This window comes from Neovison vison, chromosome 13 (assembly GCF_020171115.1).
Source record: "Neovison vison isolate M4711 chromosome 13, ASM_NN_V1, whole genome shotgun sequence".
Lineage (NCBI taxonomy): Eukaryota > Metazoa > Chordata > Mammalia > Carnivora > Mustelidae > Neogale > Neogale vison.
The window spans coordinates 96,031,482-96,041,746 of record NC_058103.1 but is presented as its reverse complement, the minus strand read 5'-3'; positions in this window follow the sequence as shown (position 1 = coordinate 96,041,746).

The window sequence follows — 10,265 nt, the reverse complement described above, 5'->3', positions numbered from 1 at the left end:
CTAGAAGATGTCGTGGAACAAGTCCTTCATGAAAACTTTCCGAATCTCGCGAATGAAACCAGCGTTCATGTACTAGAGGCTGAACGGTCTCCACCCAAGATTATACACTCCAAAAAAACATCACGACACCTGATAGTCAAATTGAGAAATTATAATTGTAGGTATAATCTCTTGAAAGCTGCCAGGGCAAAGAGGCTCCTTACTTACAGAGGGAAGCCCATCAGAATAACGTCAGACCTGTCCACAGAGACCTGGCAAGCCAGAAGAGGCTGGCAAGATATATTCAGGGCACTAAATGAGAAGAACATGCAACCAAGAATACTTTATCCAGCAAGACTGACATTCAAAATGGATGGAGAGATAAAGAGTTTCCAAGACCGGCAAGACTTAAAAGACTATGCAACCACCAAGCCGATACTGCAGGAAATATTAAGGGGGGTTCTATAAAAGAGGAAAAATCCCAAGAATAGCATTGAACAGAAATATAGAGACAGTCTACAGAAAGAAAGACTTCAAAGGTAACTCGATGTCAATAAAAACGTATCTATCAATAATCACTCTCAATGTGAATGGCCTAAATGCACCCATAAAACGGCACAGGGTTGCAGATTGGATAAAACGACAGGACCCATCCATATGCTGTCTACAAGAGACCCATTTTGAACCTAAAGATACACGCAGACTGAAAGTGAAGGGGTGGAGAAGCATCTTTCATGCCAATGGGACTCAAAAGAAGGCTGGGGTAGCGATTCTCATATCAGATAAATTAGACTTCAAACTAAAGACTGTAGTCAGAGATACAGAAGGACACTACATAATCCTTAAAGGGACTATCCACCAAGATGATCTAACAATTGTAAATATCTATGCTCCCAATATGGGAGCAGCCAATTACTTAAGAAAACTGTTAATCAAGATAAAGAGTCATATTGATATGAATACACTAATAGTAGGTGATCTTAACACGCCTCTTTCAGAATTAGACAGATCATCGAAGCAGAAAATCAATAAAGAAACAAGAGCATTGAATGACACATTGGACCAGATGGACCTCATAGATATATACAGAACATTCCACCCTAAAACAGCAGAATACTCATTCTTCTCAAGTGCACACGGAACCTTCTCCAGAATAGACCACATACTGGGTCACAAATCAGGACTCAACTGATACCAAAAGACTGAGATTATTCCCTGCATATTATCAGATCACAATGCTTTGACACTGGAGCTCAATCACAAGGAAAAGTTCCGAAGGAACTCAAACACCTGGAAGCTAAAGACCACCTTGCTTAAGAATGCTTGGATCAACCAGGAGATCAAAGAAGAACTGAAACAATTCATGGAAACCAATGAGAATGAAGACACTTCGGTCCAAAACCTATGGGATACAGCAAAGGCGGTCCTAAGGGGAAAATATATAGCCATCCAAGCCTTGCTCAAAAAAATTGAAAAATCCAGAACACACCAGCTGTCTCTACACCTTAAAGAACTGGAGGATCAACAACAAATCAAACCAACTCCACACATAAGAAGGGAAATCATCAAGATTAGAGCTGAGATCAATGAGGGAGAAACCAGAGATACAGTAGAACGTATCAATGAAACTAGAAGCTGGTTTTTTGAAAGAATCAATAAGATCGATAAGCCACTGGCTACACTAATCCAAAAGAAAAGAGAGAAATCCCAAATTCATAAAATTATGAATGAAAAGGGAGAGATCACAACTAACACCAAGGAAGTAGAAACAATCATCAGAAGTTATTACGAACAGTTATATGCCAATAAGCTTAGCAACCTAGATGAAATGGATGCATTCCTGGAAAAATATAAACTACCAAAATTGAACCAGGAAGAAATCGACAAACTGAATAGACCGATATCTAATAACGAGATTGAATCAGTGATCAAAAATCTCCCAAAAAACAAGAGCCCAGGACCTGACGGATTCCCTGGGGAATTCTACCAAACCTTCCAAGAAGAAATAACACCTATTCTCCTGAAGCTCTTTCAAAAAATTGAAGCAGAAGGAAAACTTCCAGACTCTTTCTATGAAGCCAGCATTACCCTGATCCCCAAACCAGGCAAGGACCATACCAAAAAGGAGAATTTCAGACCAATATCACTGATGAATATGGATGCTAAGATTCTCAACAAGATCCTAGCCAACAGGATCCAACAACACATTAAAAAGATTATCCACCATGATCAGGTGGGATTCATCCCTGGGCTACAAGGATGGTTCAACATTCGTAAATCAATCAATGTGATACAACAAATTAATATGAGAAGAGAGAAGAACCACATGGTCCTCTCAATTGATGCAGAAAAAGCATTTGACAAAATCCAACATCCGTTCCTGATTAAAACGCTTCAAAGTATAGGGATAGAGGGAACATTCCTGAACCTCATCAAATCTATCTATGAAAGACCCACAGCAAATATCATCCTCAATGGGAAAAAGCTTGCAGCCTTCCCGTTGAGATCAGGAACAAGACAAGGATGCCCACTTTCACCCCTCTTGTTCAACATAGTATTAGAAGTCCTAGCAACAGCAATCAGACAACAGAGAGAAATAAAAGGTATCCAAATTGGTAATGAAGAAGTCAAACTCTCTCTCTTCGCAGATGACATGATTCTTTATATGGAAAACCCAAAAGACTCCACCCCCAAACTACTAGAACTCATACAGCAATTCAGCAGCGTGGCAGGATACAAAGTCAATGTGCAGAAATCAGTAGCTTTCTTATACACTAACAATGAAAATACAGAAAGGGAAATTAGAGAATCGATTCCATTTACTATAGCACCAAGAACCATAAGATACCTGGGAATAAACCTAACTAAAGAGGTAAAGGATCTATACTTGAGGAACTATAGAACACTCATGAAAGAAATTGAAGAAGACACAAAAAGATGGAAGACCATTCCATGCTCTTGGATCGGAAGAATAAACATTGTTAAAATGTCTAGACTGCCTAGAGCAATCTATACTTTTAATGCCATTCCGATCAAAATTCCACCGGCATTCTTCAAAGAGCTGGAGCAAATAATCCTAAAATTTGTATGGAATCAGAAGAGACCCCGAATCGCTAAGGAAATGTTTAAAAACAAAAATAAAGCTGGCGGCATCACCTTACCTGATTTCAAGCTTTATTACAAAGCTGTGATCACCAAGACAGCATGGTACTGGCATAAAAACAGACACATAGACCAGTGGAACAGAGTAGAGAGCCCTGATATGGACCCTCAACTCTATGGTCAATTAATCTTCGACAAATAGGAAAAAATATACAGTGGAAAAAAGACAGTCTCTTCAATAAATGGTGCTGGGAAAACTGGACAGCCATATGTAGAAGAATGAAACTCGACCATTCTCTTATACCGTACACAAAGATCAACTCAAAATGGATAAAAGACCTCAACGTGAGACAGGAATCTATCAGAATCTTAGAGGAAAACATAGGCAGTAATCTCTTCGATATCAGCCACAGCAACTTCTTTCAAGATACGTCTCCAAAGGCAAAGGAAACAAAAGCGAAAATAAACTTCTGGGACTTCATCAAAATCAAAAGCTTCTGCACAGCAAAGGAAACAGTCAAAAAAACAAAGAGGCAACCCACGGAATGGGAGAAGATATTTGCAAATGACAGTACAGACAAAAGGTTGATATCCAGGATCTATAATGAACTCCTCAAACTCAACCCACACGAAACAGACAAACACATCAAAAAATGGGCAGAAGATATGAACAGACACTTCGCCAATCAAGAAATACAAATGGCTATCAGACACATGAAAAAATGCTCATCATCATTAGCCCTCAGGGAGATTCAAATTAAAACCACATTGAGATATCACCTTACACCAGTTAGAATGGCCAAAATTAACAAAACAGGAAACAACATGTGTTGGAGAGGATGTGGAGAAAGGGGAACCCTCTTCCACTGTTGGTGGGAATGCAAGTTGGTGCAGCCTCTTTGGAGAACAGTGTGGAGATTCCTCAAGAAATTAAAAATAGAGCTTCCCTACGACCCTGCAATTGCACTCCTGGGTATTTACCCCAAAGATACAGATGTCGTGAAAAGAAGGGCCATCTGTACCCCAATGTTTATAGCAGCAATGGCCACAGTCGCCAAACTATGGAAAGAACCAAGATGCCCTTCAACGGATGAATGGATAAGGAAGATGTGGTCCATATACACTATGGAGTATTATGCCTCCATCAGAAAGGACGAATATCCAACTTTTGTAGCAACATGGACGGGACTGGAAGAGATTATGCTGAGTGAAATCAGTCAAGCAGAGAGAGCCAATTATCATATGGTTTCACTCATTTGTGGAGCATAACCAATAGCATGGAGGACAAGGGGCGTTAGAGAGGAGTAGGGAATTTGGGTAAATTGGAAGGGGAGGTGAACCATGAGAGACTATGGACTCTGAAAAACAGTCTGAGGGGTTTGAAGTGGCGGGGGGGTGGGAGGTTGGGGTACCAGGTGGTGGGTATTATAGAGGGCACAGCTTGCATGGAGCACTGGGTGTGGTGAAAAAATAATGAATACTGTTTTTCTGAAAATAAATAAATTGGGAAAAAAAAAAAAGTTGGGTATTCATCCTTTCTGATGTAGGCATAATACTCCATAGTGTATATGGACCACATCTTCCTTATCCATTCATCCGTTGAAGGGCATCTTGGTTCTTTCCACAGTTTGGTGACCGTGGCCATTGCTGCTATAAACATTGGGGTACAGATGGCCCTTCTTCTCACTACATCTGTATCTTTGGGGTAAATACCCAGGAGTGCAATGGCAGGGTCATAGTTCTGACATATTACCAATGTCCATACTGCTTATATCCCTAGCCATTGGTACTCCCTCTTGTTCTTTTCTTGTGGTGAGTTTTTCTGCTTTGTCATTTTACCCAGATAAGAATATATGAATGGGATAATAAAATACTAAAAGGGTGGCAAAGATCCCAGAAAAATATATGCTAACCAAATCAAAGGGGACCCGAATTTGGGGAGCAAAGAAAGGAGGAAAAATAAAAATAAAAATAAAAAAAATATATATTAGGCTGTTGAATCGAAAAGAGCCATCCACTTGATTTTGTGTGTATTCTGGTATCTTAGAGGAAATTATCTCCCATCATTTTAAAGAAAAAAAATGTGTGTGTGTGTATATATATATATATATATATATATATACACACAACACACACACACACACACACAAAAACAAGGATAAACATGATGAAGGGATGGATATGACTGTAAAGATGTAAATTTTAAAAAGACTTTTAAAAAGGAATTGACAAGTTGGTTGGAAAAAGAAGCAAAAAAGAGGGAGAGAATGTGAGTAGCTGGAGACTAGAACACAGCCATGTGCAAGATTTAGGGTATTTTTGATCTATGAAAAGAAATTTTATCCCAATGTTTTTAAAAAAGAAACCTATATGTTTACAAAAAACAAGGTTAAATATGACTTTTAACATAATACATAATACATAAATACATAACATAATACATAAATATGACTTTTAAAATAATATGACTATTAACAATAAAAATTTAAAAAGATTTTTTAAAAAGGTATTGTTAAGATAAAATAGTTAAAAAACATTAAAAGAGGAAAGAGGAAAAGTTAAAAAAATAGAATAAGAACAAAATAAAATAAAAAAAAATTAACTTTGTAAGACTAAAGGGCCATGAGAGAAAAGCCATGAATTCTATGTGTTGCTTTCCCGCAGTTCTTGTTGATAGTGAACTTGGTCTTGGCTTGATGTTCTTGCTGATCTTCTGGGAGAGGGTCCTGTTGCAGTGGTTTTCAAATGTCTTTGCCTGAGGCGGAATTGCTCCACCCTTTCCAGGGTACGGGCTAAGTAATCTGCTCAGGCTTGCTCTCAGGAGCTTTAGTTCCCTGGGTGCTTTTTGTAGAGCTTTGGGGGACAGGAATGATGATGGAGAAGCCAAGAGCTTGGGGCCCCACTTCTCAGTGTGCCCTCAGAGAATAGCAGTCAATCCCTTCCATACTGGTCTCCAGCCACACTCCATGCTCACCCGGCCTGTGACAAAGTGTTTCTATCTCTGGTGCACAGTCCCGTTTGGAATCTCTAAACCCAGCAGATTTCTGCTGCACATTCCTAAGCTGCTGCTTCTGGAGGGAGAAGGTGAGTCTCCCAGGATCTGCCACCTGTGGGGTCCCTGCTTGAAGACCTGTGGCTTGACTGTACCTTGGATCATGGTTTAAGGTAAACCCGAGCTAACAGCTCACTCCTTGGCTCTGTCTCTGTAGCTGGCTTCCCTACTTTGATACCTGGGGTCTCTGCCACACTTAGATACCCCTGGTTTTCCTGTGACCCCGTGGGTCCTGCAACCACACTGACCCCATGAGGATTCCACCCCCTACTTAGCCTCTGGAGCAACATCCCTCAGTGCAGCAGACTTTTAAAAGTTCTAATTTTGTGCTCTGCAGCTCCACTGCTTGTCACTAGCCAGCTCCTCCCCCCACAGTCTACCATCCCATAGCTTCAGATTCACTTCTCTGCATGTCCTACCTTCCAGAAAGTGGTCAATTTTCCATTCCTAGAATTACTGCTCTTCTTCTCTTCTATCTACCATTGGGTTTGTAGCTGTTTGGAATGGTTTGGTAACTATCTAACTGAACTCCTGGGACCTAATGATATTTCAGTATGCTACTCCTCCACCATCTTGCTTCATCCCCCAGGACCATAATGTTTTGATTACTACAGCTTTATGCTCTATCTTGAAGTCAGGAATTATGATACCTCCAGCTTTGTTTTTCTTTCTTAGGATTGCTTTTTCTATTTGGAGTCTTTTTGTGATTCCATACAAACTTCAGGATTATTTTTCTAGTTCTGTGAAAAATGCTGTTGGTATTTTGATAGAGATTGAATCTATAGATTGCTTTGGGTAGTATGGACATTTTAACAGTATCAGTTCTTCCAAAACGTGAGGATGGACTATCTCTCCATTTATTTTGTTTGTTTATTTTTTCAAAAATTTCAATTTTTATTTATTTGTCAGAGAGAGAGAGCACACAAGCAGGGGAGCAGCAGACAGAGGGAGAGACAGTCTCTCCACCGAGAAGGGAACCTGATGTGGGACTTAATCCCAGGACCTTGGGATCATAACCTGAGCTGAAGGCAGATGCCTAACTAACTGAGCCACCTAGGTGCCCCTATATTTCCATTTATTTGTGTCATCTTCAATTTCTTTCATGAATGTTTTATAATTTTTAAAGTACAGGTCTTTCACCTCCTTAGTGATGTTTAATTATAGGTATTTTGTTCCTTTTGGTGTCACTGTAAGTGGGATTGTTTTCTTAATATTCCTATTACTTCATTATTAGTATATAGAAACACAGTAGGTTCCTCAGTATTAGTTCTGGGTCCTGAAAATTTACTGAGTTCATTTATTCAAATGATTTTTTTGTGGAGTCTTTAAGGTTTTCAGTGCATTGTATCATGTCATCTGCAAATACTGACAGTTTATCTTCTTCCTTACCAGTATGGATGCCTTTTATTAGAAACACTTTTGTTTTGTAACCTGAGGTGTGCTTTTAAAAAGAAAATGCCCTATGATTAGCTATGCTTTAATCTTCTTTTACATGACACAAATCCATGTTTACACACATGCTACTTCTCATGATCTTTAATAGTATTAGTCTTTCCCCCATTATTGCACTTGTACCATTTAACAAAAAGAAAACACTTGCAATTTTATTATGCATCTGTACTATGACACTGTGAGCCCTATGATGGAAAAAAATGTCTCTTATGTACTTTTGTATCAAATTTATTTCCTGGTTCAGTATCTGGTATTGTAAGTGCTCAACAACAAAAACAAGAGTATATAGTTGAATAATGGGAGGGGGGTGTCTAAATAGAAATATGATACAGTAGTTACAGTTTGTCACAGGATATTTGTAGAAGCTCTAAGAGGAAAAAAACATGTCTCAGATTTTCTATGAAGTGCCAAAAAGTCAGTGAAAAAATGTGAAGATGTTCTTTGGACCTAACTTCTACTTTTTAATACATGAATAGGCTCCTATGGACTCCTAGAGTTGTTGAGGGAGTATTGGGGGAATAATTATCTAGATCATATTATTAGAAAATTCCTCTAGAAAGTTATTTTTTGTTTAAAAACAACTGTATTATTATTTATTTAAATTTTTAAAAATATATTATTTAAATGAATTAAATAAATTTTAAATAAATATGTAATATTTAATAATGAAATTTAAGTAAAATTTCAAATTTATTTTTAAATAAATAACTCAGGCAATATACCAAAGAATTTAAAGAGTTCAAAAGAAGTTATGAAGTAAACACCTCCTTCATCTCTTGTTCCTCAGACATCAAATTCTCCTCCCCTGAAGCAACCCCTGTTACCAGTTTTTGGATCTCTTTCAGGAGATAGTCCATACATTTACATGAAAGATAGTTACACTCAGCTATCCGCCTTGTGTTCTTCACTCAACAGTGTATCTGGGATGTCAGCTATCCTTCAGAAATAATAATAAATCCCAAGATAAAATATATCTTGGAGCTATATATAATATTACATATGAAACTACTTCACATTCTATAAGGCTGAAGACAATATTCCATTGTATGACTGAACCATAGCTTATTTAACTAGTCTTCTTTTAATAGGAACTGACATTTTTCTCAACATTTTGCTAGTATAGCAATACTGGAATGAATATTCTTATACTTTCATCATTTCCTATATGTGTGAGAATATCTGTACACCGAGCACCTTAGAAGTTGAATTGCTGGCTTATAGGGTGTATGTCTTCTAAATTTTGATCAAAGTTGCCCAATTGTCCTGTATAGAGCTTGTAAAATCTATTCTCCTACAAGAGTGAGGGAAATCATTTCACTATCCTCAACCACACAGTGGTTATCAAAATGCTTGATCTTTATTACTCCTGTGGGTTAAAAATGAGATAACATTATAGGCTTATTCTACTTGTATCTTTTTATGAATGAATTAGTGCTCTTTCTATATGTTTAAGAATATTTTCTACATGTTGTCTATATCCTTTTGCTTATTTTCCTATTAGGATATTGTTCTGTCCTCCTACTTCATAGAGTTTTATGTATCTTAAGGAACCAAATATTGTTTAACTGCCAAATGATTGAGACTTACTAAATTATTGATGGGAAAATAATTGAAATGTACTAAAGATAGAAATACAGTATTAGTTTGTATCAAAAAAGCAACTTGGGCTAGTGAAATGGGTGGTGGATAGAAAATTTTTGTGTTTTACCATTAAACATCAACATGCCACTCCTGATTCCCAACCTTTATTTTCTTCATTTGCAGATCAGGTCTTTGAATTGCTAAAGACATTTCAATATTAAGATGACCTTTCATTTAAGACCTAGGAGGGAGTGCAAGGAGAACTAGCCCAAGTGACTAATATAACTCCTGGGTAAATGTATTTACTGATCTACAATTGCTGAGTGCCTTCTATACAGGGAAAGGGAAAAAAAAAGCCTGAATCTGTTCTCTGTGTTTTCTGTGGGTGTTACCGCTCATTTATTATTTTTTTAAATTTTATTTAATTTTATTTTTTTCAGTGTCCCAAAATTCATTGTTTATGCACCACACCCAGTGCTCCATGCAATTCTTGCCGTCCACAATACCCATCACCCGGCTCACCCCCTTCCCCCAAACCCTCAGTTGGTCTCTCAGAGTCCACAATCTCTCATGGTTTGTCTCCCTCTCCAATTTTACCACTTATTTTAATGTAAGCAGGACTACCCCGCCCTGACTATTCCTTGGGAATCTGGAGCTGCTTGCAATAAGAAAAAACGCAGGTCTCTATCGCAAACTTGTGTTTATGCCAGTCCCTGTATTCACTTGTCTCTGATTTGTCTCTGCATTTTTGCATGGTTTTGTTATAGGGTCATCTTAGGAAAGTGAAAGAAGTGAGACCATGTGGAATTTAGATGCACCAGAAATAATAGAAAAGAATTTCTGGTTTTCTCCTGATTAAGCTGCTTGTATTAAACTAACCTTTCCACCAGAAGTAACCATAGAATCTGGACAGAATACCTAACAGCATCATTTGAAGACTCTGGAAGACGGTCAACACAGGTGACTTCAGGGGTTACAGTTCCAAGAAGGGAGGGACAAGGAAAGGAGTTCTACATTCACCTTGAGTGCTGTTTTCCTGAGGACAGTTCACTGGGTGTGGGCAATATGGGGATATGGAGGCATGTGGGAAAGAATGGGA